General features: G+C 44.9%; 1 protein-coding gene across 1 annotated transcript in view; it reads right to left on the bottom strand.

The window, feature by feature from the left end:
• Nucleotides 1-9,102, bottom strand: part of RGS6 (regulator of G protein signaling 6) — a 528,845-nt gene extending 519,743 nt beyond the window's left edge. The window contains 1 exon segment of the mRNA XM_087447760.1: nucleotides 8,797-9,102. The gene's annotated coding sequence lies outside the window, so the exon portion shown is untranslated.
• Between the last annotated feature and the right edge of the window lie 550 nt (nucleotides 9,103-9,652).

Raw genomic sequence — 9,652 nt, forward strand, 5'->3', positions numbered from 1 at the left:
ATATGAGTCTGATAAATTCCTTTTTCTCTGGGATACTTTGAATTTTGCTTAGTTCAGTTGTTTTGTTTTTTGTCTACATCCAAGAGAGGCCTGAATCACCATTATCATCATCACCATCATCATATATAGGTGGCATTCAAGTCCCTCAATAGACTGACCCCAATTTGCATTTCTAGTCTTGTCAATCACTGTTCATCTTCATACAACCAACAACATGACCAACCTCAATCACAGGACACTTTCCCCAACCAAGAATTCCCAATAAGCAAACTTCAACTCAAACCAATCTACTTCCAAATACACTTTTGATAGCCAAATGGTCATTCCTGTTAAGGATAATTAGAAAACGTAAGAAACTGAGGATTCAAAAATGATTTTTTAAAGTGGGGGAGGGGGTGGTAAGGCAGATGGCAGGCAGGGGAAGTGGTTTCTGCAGAGAAGCTTTTGAAAGCTAAAGGAAGCCAAAGAAATGAAAACTTGGAACTGACAGCATATGCTTTGGCATGAAGCTAAATACCCTATACATTGGGGTAAGATATCTGAGAACTTCCTCATCTGCCAAGCTAAGCAAGTTCAATCAAGTTTATCCCAAGATTTATCCACTTTATCCTTGAGCCACAGGAAGTTCTGGGAGTCAGTGGTCAATGTCTCAGTCTGCAAGTCTAAAAGGCATTGAACGTTTGGACAGAAAGCCTGACACAGTGGGGAGAAATGCCCATTTTCATAGGCATTGTGCATTGACTGTAATAAAGCAAAACCACTTACAAGCATTTCACCTCAGGGGAAAATAGAAGTCACTAGAAATTCATTGTGGCACGCCCTGTGTTACCAACACAAGGTGAGGAAAATGTCACTCATAATCCATTTTGTTTTCTCATCTACTTTCAGTAAACATAAATATTTATTAAACAGTTTTGCTTACAACCTGGATTTCCCCTATTGCTGTGTCCCCTTAAATTTTAAGTTCATTAACAGAGACTTCTCCTGCCTGAAAAGTTGTTAAGGACCTGACTCTCAGTAGGGGGGGTATTAAAATTTCTTTGCACACTTTGTCACCTCTCTTTTTACTTACACTGAAATGCCTTAAGCAAACCCTTGCCACCTTGTCCCCCACCCCATCTCTGCAGGTCCAAACCCATTGGTCCTCCAGTGTCCAACGAATCCACTCAACCTCTTTAACGAAATCCCTCCACGGGAAGTCATCTCTCCCATTCCATTTTTATGTGCCTGTCTTACCACATTCTGTTTCTCCATCTCCCCCTGCCCCGCCCCAGAATTTTAAACTTCTTGAAAACAGAAGCCATATCTGATTAAACATCATCTCGAAAAGGGTCTTTGGCAGTGGGACTTCCTGCCGATGTGGACAAGCAGGGCAGGGAGCAGGGAAGAGCAGTTGAGACCTCAGACCAACTGTGACCCGGGGTGGGACCCCCATCCCCGCCCTTCCCCCACCACCTCTCAACTAAGAGTTAACTAAACCAGAGATTTCCAGGACCACTCTCTCTTTCAGTAACGCCCTCAAAGCAACCACGATTTCTCAGCCCTATTCTGTACCTGGAAGAATGCAGCTCAACAGAGGTAAGCTACTTCATCTAACGTCACATACCCCTGGCTACAGACAAACCAGCAGCCAAGCCCCTAAACTACCTGCCATTCTGAAAGTTAAAGTGTCCTCCCCTGAAAAATACATATATAATCAATAAACTTATTCTTTGTGAATGCATCCTTTCTATTTTGACCAGCTGCTGAATCAGTCCTTGTTTTAGGATGTATGGTCAGCAAAATAATACAATGGCATCTTCCTGCTTGGTTTGGAACCTGAACGCAGAAGCCCTTGCATAGCAGCCTAAGGGAGAAATATACAGGTCATTTTTTAAAGTTGTCTTTCTTCTGGAGAGGTCACAAACAGAAAAAACACAGCCAGCTCAAACAAGTGTTGGTTTAGACAGGGCAGCGTAGATCTATATAATAGTTTTCTAATTGGAATGAGATTCTAATGATTAAAAATGGATGGCAGCAACAGGGCTTCCTCAGAAGCACATACCCTTTGCTTTAATACAGTCCTCACCTGTCCCTAATGCCTTCCAAACCCTGGGGTCCAGTGCCATTCATCATCACACATGGGTGGCTGTTTTGCCTTTTGAGAAAGGAAAGTGTTATTTGGTACTCATGTCTCTATCAGAAATGGCTTAGAGGGCCCCATGTTTCAAGAAAAATGGGTTATTACCCTGAAAGAAAAAAATAATTGGCTTAACAACCAATCATTACCAACACTTCTCACCTGAAAAGCGTGCTGTTCTTCCTCTCTTCACCTATGAAATTTCTACCTAGTTCCCAAAGCCTGTCTCTTCCAGGTCTGATTACACAATGTTCTCTCTCTGAACTGAACTGTACGCACTGTCTTTGTCATCTATTTACTACCTAATCTGACATAAAATTCCATGCATTTCTTTCCTAAACTGTCGCTTAAAATCCTTATCGTTAATTTTCTATTTATTTCTAACATCTCTCCAAGACAACTGAAATGATCTCAAGGATAGGGTCTCTGTTTATCCCCCTCCTTGTAAGATATCAGAGAGACTCAGGACTTCAGGGTCAGATGAGAACTGAGTTTAAATCTTGGTTTCTCTACTCAATAACTATCTGACCCAGGGCAAGTCTCTGAACCTCTTTTTCAGCTTTGGTTCCCTCATCTGTAAAATGGGAGTAATACCCCCTAATTCTTGTTAAAGGGCTTTGCTCTACAGAAAGCTTTACAAGTGTTGATTGTTATTTTGTAAGATCAGTCCACCACTACATGATAGATTCATAGCTTTGTAGGCTGGGCAACTTTTTGTTTAGGAAACCAGTTTTTTCTCAGGTATTTACTAGATGTGTGGCCTTGTGCTGGGGGCAGGATAAAATTATGGTTAAAAAAAACAGACCACAGCCTAGTGAAAGAGACAAACATTGATGTATAATTACAAACTAGCATGAGAGCCTCATTGAAGCATGGATCCGAGATGGATCTAGCCAGGCAAAATCAAGCAAACAATAAGAAGGGGGATTGTAACCATTTACATCTTGCATCTACATTTGGCACCAGTCCATGTACCTGCACCTTGACCAGCCCATCTACCTGCATCCACACCTGAACGTGCATCCCCACTTACACCAGTCCATGCACCTGCACCAAGACCAGTCCTTGCAGCCACACCCAGACCAGTCCATGCACCTGCATCCATACTAGTCCATCCTTCCTCCCATTTTCACCCACCCATAGGTGTCACTCTACAAGCCAATAACTCAGCCAACATGGACCAAACTCCTGCCATGTGCCAAGCACTGTAAGAGATACCAAGGTATAGAGCAAAAATAACCCATGACCTTGTTCCGGGTGTGGGTCACAAACTGGCACAAGAGATATCAATGTAGCAACAGTCCCTATTTTTCACTTCTCTTCCTGCTGGTGATTAATGGCCTTTAGGCTCAAGGAAACAGATACATCTTTGGCTACCACAAACGAAGATCCGTCCCACTCCACCCTCTCCACTTAGTACGTAGGCCACTTGCTTTCTACCAGCCTCCTCAAATCCAGTGTTAGAACTACGGAGCAGGATTCTCCAAGGGACTTGGGAGTACCTCAAATGCTAGGCTGACAGAGCAAGTCCTCAGGAACAGAAAAAAAGGGGGAAATCATTATCCTGAAATACTTATTTCCTTTCATGTTGGAGGAGGTCATCGAGAGGACGTGACCGCTGGTTGACCCGCGAGCTGGACCCGGGCAATCAGAGGTACCTCAGCCCCTTCCCCGTCCTTGAAATGTATGTTCTGCCCACTGTTCCCACAGTGGGAGCCGTTTTCAAGAACGCAGCCTTGACAGAGTAAGGTGTTGTTGAGACCAACTGGACTGAATACAGACTGAACCCAGTGAAGGCCTCTATATAAACTCAAGATTCTGGTGGGTGGGTGTGCTGATCTACTCATCTTGCAGTCACCCAAGATAAGCCTAGTATGTAAGTTCCCTCGCTTATTAAAACCACCACTTACCAATCTGGAGCAGTCTGCCTCTTTCTTCAGTCTCTCCTTGCCCTCCATGTATGGGTGCTGGTTTCAGATTTCACCCGGGGAAATACCGAGGTTGTGACCCAACAACTCACTGTCAATATTATTAGAAAATAGAAAGTGTGGTGTGACTGGGTCCATCTTCTCGAGTTACTGTGCCTCCTCTGCCCACTATGCTAACCAGGATCCTATTTTCTCCTCATAGCCACACATACTCAAGGGGAATACTTTTTATCCCCATTTTACAGATGAGGAAATTGAGGTTCAGAAACACAATTAACAGGGTTTAAAATGCCTGTTGTGCTACTTTAAGAGTGACCAATCACAGTTATCTCTCTGGGCTCAGGGCTGGCCAGGTCTCAGTGAGTGCAACACAGGTGCCAGGGTACTTCAGAGGGGCGCCCACATCCATGCAGGCCACTCTGATCTCAGAAGCCTTTGCTAAACATGTGCTTTCCCCTGCCCTGGGGAGGGCAGAAACTCAGGAATAAGAGAACTGGACCACGTGAAAACTTAAAGGTAGCTTTTTCCTTTGATGGTTTTACCTAAATATTCAGAAAAGCCAAGACAGCCAGCCTCTACCACAATTCATTTGAATAGCATCAGTTACATAAGCATCCTCTTTGTTGGTACTCAAATATTTACACATTTTTTTGTTTCCATACCCAAAAATGGGTGTTCTCTGTACCCTACATTTCTAACACCTAAGTAGAAGGAAAGGATTAATTTTCCAGTCACAAAGTAGCCACACAAGGATGACCAGACATTCTATGTGGGATACTTCAGCCACTGGAATCTCCTCACTGTCACATGCATTCACTCCGTGCACTCTTCTCCTAGGTTCCTCAGTCATAAAATGGCGGCCTATCTCACAGAACACTCATGGTATTCTAATGAGCATTGTTCTGCCTTTTCGGTGGGGTGGGAGGAGTCTGGGCCATTGCTTGCTTTACCTACTGCTTTGTAGTTGGGATAATTAATAGTGAATTCCCCCTCGCCCCCTTTTTGGAATGTGTATGTGGTAGAAAATTAATTGCCTCTTATAGGTCTCAGGGAGGCAACAGGGAAACATCTGATAAGCTTCGTGGTTTGTAGCATCTCAAGCAGGTACTCTGAGTTGTTATTTAATGTAACTCATTAGGTTTAATGTTCATTTTAACTGCCAACTTGTAAGCATTTTTGCTTTCCTTGCAGTTTGAAGAACTGGGTTTCATGACTGATTATTACTTTTATTACAAACTTAATGCTTCCAAAATCTGGATGAATATCTCTTTTATCTTGAATACTTCAGAAAGTTTTTCCCCCATGGAGAAAACCGACACTGATTCAACCAAGGCTTACGGAGCACCTACTGGCAGGCACGTTGCTGGGCACTGGGCAGACAGATGCAAAGAACAGTGAAACCGGGTTTCTGCCCCCAAGGAGCTCACCATCTACTCCTCAGTGTGGGCTGCAGACCAGCCGAGTCAGCATTATCTGTGGACTCATTAGAAAAGCAACTTCTCGGGCCCCTCTCCAGACCAACTGAGTCAGAAACTCTGGGAGTGACCCCCAGCCTTCTGTGTTTGAAAAAGCCCACTTCAAACAAAGATCATCCTCATCAAATGTCAAAACAACAAATATGTTGTTAGCTTATTGAGCTAAATCTAAAGGTGTCATTTGTCCTTCAAGGAAACAGAGGCCCAGAGGAATTGGTGGGGGAATGGAAACCAGAACTCAGGTCTTCCCTCCCACCACCCCACCCCCACACGGTCAACGTTCTATTTCTTTTCTGATGCTTTAATCCCTAAACCTTATGGGAAGCCCCAAGGATTACTGACCCAAAGTGAAAAACCTTGGTTTTCAAAGAAAACAAAAAAACAAGAGAAAGTACTCTCGTGGAAAATAAGGACCACTAACAAAAATTTAAATCTGATCTATCAAAACCATCCAGTAAACTAGCAGTAATCTCCCAAACCTTTAACATATCCAAGTTCCATTTACAAGATTTGAAAATTTGGGGGGGAGGCGAGAAGGATAAAAACACAATGAATAATGTGATCAGAATAAAATCTGGAAGAATATACAGTGTGCAGAAATATCAACTGTGGCTCACCTTCCATGGAAGAATTACAAATGATCTTTTTTTCTTTGTATTTTCCTGAATTTTCCCTGATGGTTATATATTACTTTCGTAATCCAGAAAAAAGTAAAACTTTTTTTGAAGCATTACATCCATATCACTCAACATGAAGGTTTATTTTGTAATTCTATTTCTCTCCATACAGCAGGATAGGGTGTGTGTAGTAATTATTTATATCAGGCCATATGTTCCAATGAGAATGAAATTCAGTAAATATATTCCTTCCAGCTGGCACTGAATACAAAGAGGTTAAATGCTTTCCTAGGTTCAAAGCACTATGAATTAAGACAAGCTAACTGGGCAGCTAAAGGAAAAATTAATCCCAGTATAGAGATCTCTGAAAGCATCCTTTTGAAAAACGTTGATGTGACACATAGCTCCTTACCCATATCTCCCTTGATATTTAACCCCTGGAATAAAACACAATGCTCAGCAATTCCTGGCAAAGTCTTAGGAGTTCAGGGGATAAAATGCATGGGAGAATATCAGAGAAATAAGAAACAGAATGATCCTACATTCACATAAAATTTTGTCCCTGTGGAAAATAAGACATCCAAAATTACTGGCAAATTTCATTGTCTTAAATAGCCTTAAAAAAATTTTTTTCTTTCTCAAGAAATGTTTGTTCATTTAAAAAATATCTATGTTGGCTATCTTATTCAAAATCATAAATAAATAAATAAGGACTGTCATTTAGAGAGACATTTCTGCCACAAAAGCATGGTTGTAATGTTTCACTGCGTCAGACAAATTTGTCGCTTGAAGAAAAACTAGCATTGTTTTACTGAAACCTCAGCAATATAAATTCAGTGAACATTAATTAAAGTTTCTTAAAGGAGACAGGAAAGTAAAATTAAAAACCAATGTAATGAATATGGAAAAGGAGACACCAGTGGCTACCTACTTCATCAAAATACCTCACAACAGCTGACATTTCTAGAATTTACACTTTCAGGAAAGGATGGGTTATTGGGGGGAAATATATATATATATATATGGTATACTCCAACTGTGTTTATAGTACATAAGATCACCATGTTTATTTATCATCTTGGTTTTCGCTGTTCAGCACACCAGCCTTCACTTACAAAGGTGTATCTCAGAAGAGTCTCAAATTTCCCTCAGTACTCAACGTACTTTCTTTCACAGGGCAGTCCCACCCATTGCAAAATTAATAAATTAATAAGAAGAATAAGAATAAAGAATATACAGGGGCCGGCCCAGTGGCATAGTGGTTATGCTTACATGCTCCACTTCGGTGGCCCAGGGTTCACAGGTTCAAATCCCAGACACGGACCTATGCACTGCTCATTAAGCCATGTTGTAGCGCCATCCCATATACAAAATAGAGGAAGATGGGCACAGATGTTAGCTCAGGGTTAATCTTCCTCAGCAAAAAGAGGAAGATTGGCAACAGATGTTAGCTCAGGGCCAATCTTCCTCACCAAAAAAAAAGAAAGAATGAATATACAACTCAGAAAGTTTCCCACCAACCCCCCAGTGCCCACTCCATATAAATATCCACCTGCCTTCGAAAACTGATCTATAAAAGCCTTGTTGTTAACATATTAAGCTAAACCTAACAGTTTCCTTCAGTCCAACACTTTTTGATAGAACACACAGACTTGTGTCTCAGTCTCTAACTCCATGCAGACACTTACAAGCTCTGTTCTTATTCTTCCATCTCTCATCCCCCTCTGCTGAGAAAAGGGTCCAATGTTAGGTTTCACCTAATACTGCTTATTTTTGCAGTTTTACTTTGGGGCTTCTAAAAGGCATTGATTAGAAACTACCTGCAGGTCCAGCTCCTAAGCACTGATAAATGCTGAGGAAACAATTCCAAGCCAACGAAAAGACCCAAAATATCTTCAATTTGTAGCATGGACATGCCAATCCTCTCAACAAGAGAGAAAGAAACAACGCTCCTACTCCATCAAATTTAAAAAACAAAATAAAATACAGCAGCTTTCATTCTGAACAAAATTAAATTTTCTGGGTCACTTTCCCTGTCTCACTGGGCCACTTTTTACGCAGCGCGACAGTGACTGTAAACATGGTCTCTTCACGCGACCAGTCAGTTGTCATCCTCTCAGAGCGAATACCCACAGCTCCCTTCCCTGCCACAGTTCCCAGCAACAGCCCTCAGCACCCACCCTGCCCTCCACTCCTCCCCACTCGCTTGCTTTTCTTCCAAACCACAAATGAGCTTATTCAGAGAAAAAGTTAATGAACGTCTGCTTTTGAGGTAAAGCTGCCCTACCTGCGATCACAAAATCGCAAGACTGGAAGTACCTAAAAGCACGTACCCTCTGCACGCTCGTCCCAGTCGGTGAGCGCTGCACACCCAGAAACCCAGGAACATGATTCCATGCAGACCTGCACCCATCCCACACAAGTCCACACACCAGCTTGCCTAGCCACTTATGTAAGCTCGTGCCTATACAGTCCCAAACTGCACACGCACGCACACACACCCCGGCACCTGTCACGCATCTGAAATGGACAAGCATCCACACACAGGAGATGAAATGAAATCCACACATATGAATTGGGGAGGGGGGGTGCACACCGTTTTAAAACATCTTTTCCCCTATTTGTTTCTTGCCCATTTTTGTCACAACCACAATTACCTTAGCAACCAAAAAATTGCCGTGACTTCCCCTCCGGCTTCCGAATTTCTCCTAAAGCCAAGCTTGCGCCAGGTTCATGGTCAAGATAGAGAAGCCCAGGGAACGAGGGACCCGCAGCCTCTTGGGGGCCGAGGGGACGTCTGGGTCCGTCTCCGCGCTGCTCCCAACGTCTCGCCTCGTCTTTCCGAGTTTCCGTGGTGGCGAGCGCGGGGGCTCAGCGAGCGGAGAGCGACGCCGGGGACCGGCAAGGAGGCGCGGCGGGTCGCATGGTGCCAGGGCGCGGGGCGCTCGGGTGCCTCCAGTGCGCTCGGGGTCGGCCCGCTCTCTGCGCTGCCCGGCGCTCCCGCCTCTCCCGGCCCCAGGCCGGCGGGGTCCGCGGAAGTGGGTCAGTCCCCTCGGCGCCCGGCCGCCCCCGCGTCAGTGGGAACCCGGCGCCCCGGCGGAGCTCTCGCCGCCGAGCAGGGCCGAGCGCAGGGGCTGCCCCAACTCGCGAAGCCGCTCAGCTCCGCCGCTCGCGAGCTGCTGCAGCGGCGCCCGCTGTCGGGCGTCGGGGGGAGCTGCAGCCCGCGCCACGCGCACCTGGCCGCCGGCACCTGCGCTCCGACCCGAGCGCGCGGGGCGGGGCCGAGGCACCTGAGCGCGCCCCAGCGCGCCGCCGGCCGCCTCACCTGCTCCCAGCGCCGCGGAAAGTGCAGACGGTGCTTTGCCCGAAGCAGGGAAAACCTAGAAATTCCTGGCACTTTCGCTGCCGCGGAGAAATCCAGCAGACTGGCTCAGCGATGTGCAGGCTCCTTCCGCCGATTCCGAGAGCTGGCCGCGTCTGGAAACTTTAGTGGCGTCAGGGTTGTCTTAGGGA

This window comes from Ceratotherium simum, chromosome 24, assembly GCF_057802395.1.
Source record: "Ceratotherium simum simum isolate JZ-2026a chromosome 24, ASM5780239v1, whole genome shotgun sequence".
NCBI classification, from domain to species: Eukaryota; Metazoa; Chordata; class Mammalia; order Perissodactyla; family Rhinocerotidae; genus Ceratotherium; species Ceratotherium simum.